The sequence below is a fragment of the Sinocyclocheilus grahami genome, unplaced genomic scaffold (assembly GCF_001515645.1).
Source record: "Sinocyclocheilus grahami isolate Dianchi unplaced genomic scaffold, SAMN03320097.WGS_v1.1 scaffold318.1, whole genome shotgun sequence".
Classification (NCBI taxonomy): Eukaryota; Metazoa; Chordata; class Actinopteri; order Cypriniformes; family Cyprinidae; genus Sinocyclocheilus; species Sinocyclocheilus grahami.
Window position 1 is genome coordinate 334,016 of NW_015505497.1, and position 6,958 is coordinate 340,973.

A 6,958-nucleotide genomic window follows, 5' to 3' on the forward strand; every position below is an offset into this window, starting at 1 on the left:
ATTGGTGGCTGACTAAATACTTTTTTGCCCCACTGTATATTGTGCCATGTGTATACATTTCTTTACAAACATAATATTTTAATTTGAACAATGGTTATTTAATAGTTTCAATGTGGAAAATAGTGATAATGTTTGTCCAAGCCAGTGTTATTTTAGTATTGTTTATCTACTATTATAGTATAAGATCATTTTGAATTGGCTTTTATTTGAATGTCGTCACTTTTCATTCTATATTTAGTTAGGTCATTTTGTAGTAGTGTAGTAATTTCTTTCTGTGCTTTTGTCATATAATTTTTTATATTTCTATAATTTATATTTAATTTTTCAATTTGAGTAATTCCAGCATTTCGCTTTTTAATTCAATAATTTCTAATTTAGGCATTTTAAAATAAAACTTTTCCAGTTAACTCTCATTTGTTTTGTTTTAATAGATGAAAAGTATTTTATTTTTTTATTTATTTTTAAATGGTCCAAACGTTTGACTGCCATTTTAGATCAATTTTGTATAAAATGTCTTTTTTTGACCTTGACGTCCCCTTGATGAATGATGCTTTTCTATTTGTATTGCAGTTCTATAATTTGGAAAGGTGGTTGTTGTTTCATGACTTATAGGTTTAATTTATTTTTTGTGTTTTTATTAAACGGTCTAAGTCCTTTCACCTATGGTTTGCCATAAAGGTGTCTGAACTCTGAATATGAAGTTCTGTTTGTTTCTGTATTTGCGCTTTCTTCCTGTGTCCACAAGGGGTCATTTGTTTTAAGAATGAGAAATGAAGAGCCTTTGGGAAGAATGCAAACATAGGTGCCATAAAGATTATGCTCTCACTTTATTATTTCTGTGTTGCCTTAAATGTCAAATATCTAACATACAACTACAGTATTTTATGAAATAATCTGCTTTATGTGTGTGATATTATTGTGAAAAGTCTTTATATAATTTACTCTCTCTCTCCATATTAGTTCATACAGTGACTTATAGTCCCCAGTTTTTAAATCTTCTACTGCAAGTGACAATGCAGCAATATATTTTCAATATTATTCTTATAATAGTGTCAATTATTCAGGTAATTAAAATGCAGAGTGCATATGATTGATTTGTGATACATCTGTAAGTCAAGGCTAATATTCTCTCTTTTAGAATGGCTGAGCAAATTGGCTTTTATGTCTGCTCGTCATATGACAAATAAGGAAAAGAAAAAAATAAATTTTAGTCTTGATTGCCTAATAGTTGTTAGCATAATGGAATTCATTAACATGAATTTCCAAGCTGCCGTTTCAGCCTCTCTCCTGTTTACTGCACCTACCTACAATATGTTAATCATTTCATAAGCATTGCAGGCACACATCACTTTGTTTATCGCTTTGAAAATCATTATAATCAATGCATCAAGAGATTTTTTCACAATTGTGAAAAATGCCCTTAGCGGGCCATTTATGCCTCATGTGTATTTTCATTTCACTGACTAGCAAAAATGAAAGTGAGATGTTATGTGCAATTTGCACATAATTGCCAACATTTGCTGAGACGGACTGTGAAAGCGAGGAAATGCAACAAGCGAGGGAGATCTCCTGTGCATTGCTCAATTGAGCTGTTAGACATTGTGGCATTGCAATTCACTGCATTTTTTTCTTTCCCACAAGAGTATCTTCCAGAACTGGCAGTCATTTATATTTGCAGTAGTTGAATTTGTTTCTTCATCAGAACAGATTTGGAGAAATTTAGCATTACATCACTTGCTCACCAATGGATCCTCTGCAGTGAATGGGTGCCGTCAGAACGAGAGTCCAAACAGCTGATAAAAAACATTACAATAATCCACCAGTAACCCTCATGACCAACATCTTCTGAAGTGAAAATCTGTGTTTGTAAGAAAATAAATCTATCATTACGGTATTTTAACTTTAAATAGTAACATCCAGGTGGATGCTGCACACTGGTGGTGGATGAGGAAATACCCCCTCACAATGTAGAGCACTTGGAGTGCTTCAAAAAGCAGAAAAGCACTATGTACATGTAATAAAATAATAATAATAATAAAAAACACCTCCAGTGAAAAAGTAAGAAACAAAGGTTGAGGTTGAGTAAATTTTCAGCAAATTATCATTTTTGGGTGAACTGTTCCTTTAAGTGGGTTTAAAACCTTGCTTACTTTTGCACATAACAGAATTCCATCTTATTTTAGGGTGAAATATAACAATGTCACTGAACTGTAGAAAAAGCGGTTGTTGAGAAAATTTTAAAGTCAAGGCAACATGATGCACAGAGATTTTTCAGTTCACTCAACAACTGTCTTAATAAATTATTCATGCTGCAATGCATGCTGGGTGTTCACAATCCCTTAGCTAACCAGCAACTGTTTTGTTTGTTCAGACCTCACAACAACCAGATTTGTTAGAACAATATTTGGGAGGACACTGTTTGTCTAACATACATTTTTATGTAGATTATATGCAAAGTCATTATTCGGCTGTGTTGGAATGACAATGGAGCTATAGCTTGCTACATACTGCACAGTATATACTGTATACTGCCTACTGTTTTAAAATAGTAAGCAAAACAGTATGCATCATTCCACCCTAAATGTTTTTAATAGTAGCATTCTACATTATCACATGACCACACTACATTTGTCACATGACCTCATCATATGTGATTAATCCAGCAATTAGCTTGTTATTTTCATTATTTTTGGGTATTGTTTTGTGTAAATGTCATAACATTCGTGGCCCAATAAAATGGTGACTCAGAAAGGTCAATGGAAATGGAAGGTCAAGTCGAGAGCACTGCATTGTGGGATATAGTATGTCACACACTAACGCTGCGTCTGAAATTGCATACTTCCCTACTATATAGTATGTGAAAAACAGTATGTAAGGAAAGTAGTATATCCAAATTAATAGTATTCATAAAACATTATCCAAAATAATCCCAGCAGGCACACAACATCATAAGACGTTGATATTTGGTTACATTTCGGTTGCAACGTCGGGTGGCCAAAATTCAATGTCAAGTCAACGTCTAATGTCGATGTTAATTTGATGTCCAATACCGATATCAGCTGATGTTGGTATTTGTTGTTTTTAGGTTGTGTAACTCGATTTTCATTCCCAACCAAAATGCAACGTCTGTCCAACGTCACCCTGATGTTGGATTGATATCCTGTGCCTGCTGGGAGTGGACTTACTGTTTCCAAGATTCTGAAGTGCACATCTGATGGACACTTTCCCATGAGGCCACACAAGAGAAACTGTGAATTTCATTGAATCCACGCAACTGACACTGGCCACATGACAATGACTACATGATGGATGCATGTACATCACTCATTCATATTATATAGAACGTACACTGCATCCAAAACCGAATACTTCCCCACTACATAGCATGCAAAAAACAGAATGCCAAAAGCATAGTATTTCAGGATGCATAGTATTTGAAAAATAGTGGGCGAAAAGTACCTGGATGACCTATTACTTCCACCAAGATTCTGAAGTGTGCATTCGATGAACACACTGGATACTATCCCATGAGGCCATGGGAAAGGATTTAAGAATGGCAGTGAAGCGATACAATTGACGCTGTGACAGTTGGTCACGTGACAGTAACAACATGGCGGATGTAGTACGTCTGAATTTCATTCATACTATCCATATTCATACTATATAGAGCATACTTTTAAACAGTCACAATAGTAAGTTAAAATACATGGATTACCTACTCAAACAGTATGTGATTTTTTGGACACACTTTTTTATATAGTTGCTTAGAAATTACTTATTCAACAAAAGAACCTCAAACAGTATGTAGCCTAATTTTATTGCACAGCATTTTTTTAATTCACATTTTAGTAATTGTAGTACGTTATTTCATTTGAGTACTTGCGTGCAATATCCCTCAATTTGCTTACTATGCACAGCTATTTACGTAAACAAGTAAAGTGAAGTTATTAAAAGTAATTTCGGGAGGAGTACGCCCATCTAATCTTCCAATTAATACCAAGGTATAAATCCAGCATCTTACCCCTTCCTGTTGTTAGTTCTTTCAGCATCCCTCCTCCGCCTTTTGTAGAATTTTGCTTGCTTTAGGGGGGCAATCAGAGCTTGAGTAGAATATCCTCTCTGAGCCCCTCTATAGCAGACAGCAAGCCAAATCTGTTTAACACTTACGTTAAGATTATATGGGCACACAAACTCGTGAACTATGGATTAAATGTTGCCTAAATAATTTTTACAGTGTAGTAGGGCTGTCAAAATTGTTTTTAATTTTAAATATTCGTTGAATTTAAAATAAAAATCTACATTCGAATGCAAAAACATTACATTAGAATTTTAGGTGTGTGTTAAGGAGGCAGCCTTATCAGTGGCGCACTAGATGCGATGACGATGTAAGTGTCATTGCATTATAATGTTTTTGTTAGCCTATCCAGTTGCTGCTGCGTTAATAATTACACATAATTTGCGGGAAAAGAGAACATCATTGAGGAGAAGATCTTGTTTACAAGATGTTTGTTCATCAAAACTGAAACAAGCCTTTCACACAGAACGCATATTTCACGCACTTTCTAGATGGACATCTATCACCGTTTCACTCGCGTCTCGCACAAAAGAGCTGCATGTTTAGAAAGCCATGTAAAATTAATGCAAGTTTAACTTAATGGCAGGGTTTTTCCCCATCCCACTGCAACTCGTGTTTTTAAATGAAAAATGTACTAGTGTGTGATTGGCTTTTGGCCCTTTGTATTAAACTATGAATACATACATGATGCTGTTTTGTTTATAGTTGTTTAAGCAACTTAATTAATTATAATTGGTTTATAAACATTATTTTAAACATTATGCACTTTTTTCACAGATCGTCATGTTATCTTATGCTTTGAATAAATGTGCATTAGTAATATTTTGCTCGATGCGCCCTCTTGTGTCCTCAGGAGAGAAGCCAAAAGCTTTTCTTCACCCTAACTGAAATTAGGCATTTTAAGATCGAATATAATTCGAATTTTGGTAATATTTAAGTACAAAATTCGAATTTAGGTTTTCAGCCATTTTGACAGCCCTACAGCGTAGTAGCATTTTAAAATATTTTCATATTTAAAATTTCCATGCAACTTAACTTAAAGGTATAGTTAATTTTGGAGAGTATCACATACGTAAACAACGTATGCAACATATGTACGCGGATACGTTGTTTACGCTTTGATCTGAACGTAAACAACGTATCCGAGAACATACATTGCATACGTTGTTTACGTATGTGATACTCTCCAAAATGGCGCTATAGGGTGACACGGAGGAGACGAATTGTTAAATAAAGTCTTTATTTTTGTTTTTGTTTTTTGCGCACAAAAAGTATTCTCGTAGCTTTGTAGAATTGCAGTTGAACCACTGATGTCACATGGATTATTTTATGTCCTTGCTACGTTTCTGAGCCTTGATCGTGTTAGGATCCTTACTGTCTATGGGAGGGTCAGAGAGCTCTCGGAATTCATCAAAAATATCTTAATTTGTGTTCTGAAGATGAATGAAGGTCTTACAGGTTTGGAACGACATGAGGGTGATTAATTAATGACAGAATTTTTCATTTTTGGGTGAACTAACCCTTTAAAGTTACACTTATGTTTTTAAGTGTATGAAAGGATCTCGAGGCTAGAAGTGAACTATCTTCCGTTTATCCTTTTAGCAGCATCATCTACATAATGTGACCGTCCAATGACGGCGACCCCTGATAGCCCAGGTGATATGTGAAAATAATGTTCACTTTTTCATAAAAGCATGAAACTTGGTACACTTGTATAGTTTGCGGCTCTAAACATTTTCAGAAATGGAGCCATCGCAAAAACACCTTGTGGTTTCCATGGTGACCATTTTACTTTCCGTCATAACCAAAATCAAGTGTAGCGCTAGTTCTGGCAGGTCACGTTAGTCAAGCTCGCATCAGCTGACTCTCAGCTGATCCCCATCAACCTATGGGAATACGACACCTAAGTATTCATATATAAGGTCCTGTAGTAGTATCAGCAGTTTTCGCATTGCTCAATAGCTAATTACCCTCCTCCATCCCCAACTCCTCCTCTGTCAGTCAGGATTCAGCCTTCTGATTCTCCTTTGAATCAGACTAATTCTAAAATGTGTACATAAAATTATTGAACTTTAACAATATCTGCAATACATTTATGTTGGTTCTGTTCTGTTTAACTGTATTCTATTTACTGTATGCTAATTTTCAGTCTTTGACGATTGTGGTCCTGACAGAATTAGTGTTGCTGTCAGAAAATGTGTCGGGTGTTCAGTTAATTATTGCGATTGTGGGAAGATAATTTCACCAGTCAGGAAAGGTGAACGAAAATGCCTCTCTGTGATGTTACCATGAGGCATCGCTTGCTTACAGATCTCAGGCTTCTGGACGGGATGTAGATTTGTAAGAGTGAGGAGGAAGCAGGAGGGTGCTGAGCCTGTGGCTGTTCTGTACACAAACATCAATGTCTTGAACTTGATGCAAGCTGCAAAAGGTAGCCAGTGCAGGGAGATAAAGAGAGGAGTGAAGTGGGCCCTTTTGGGCTCATGAAAGACCAGTCGTGCCACTGCATTCTGAATCATTTGTAGAGGTTTGATTGTGCTTGATAGTCCAGCCTAGAAATGACAAGGGTCTACAGTGACCGACAGCAATGCATTCTCATTTGAATGGCCGCTGCTGAAACCTGATTGGTTAAAGTTCAGTTGGTCATTCTGTGAAAGAAATAATGTAACTGTGTCTATAAAGGTGTGAACCAAATGGTCCATGCCATTAGAATAACAAAGGAACAAAATTTCTCAGGAACGTCTTGTAGATTGCAGGATCTCCAGCGGGAAGGTCCTAACAGTTTGGTTTCTAGCCCTTTTGTCTTCAGGTATAAAATAATATCCCACTGACAGAATTTTGGGAGAAGCTAGGAATCATACAAGGGTAAAATTGTTTGAACAT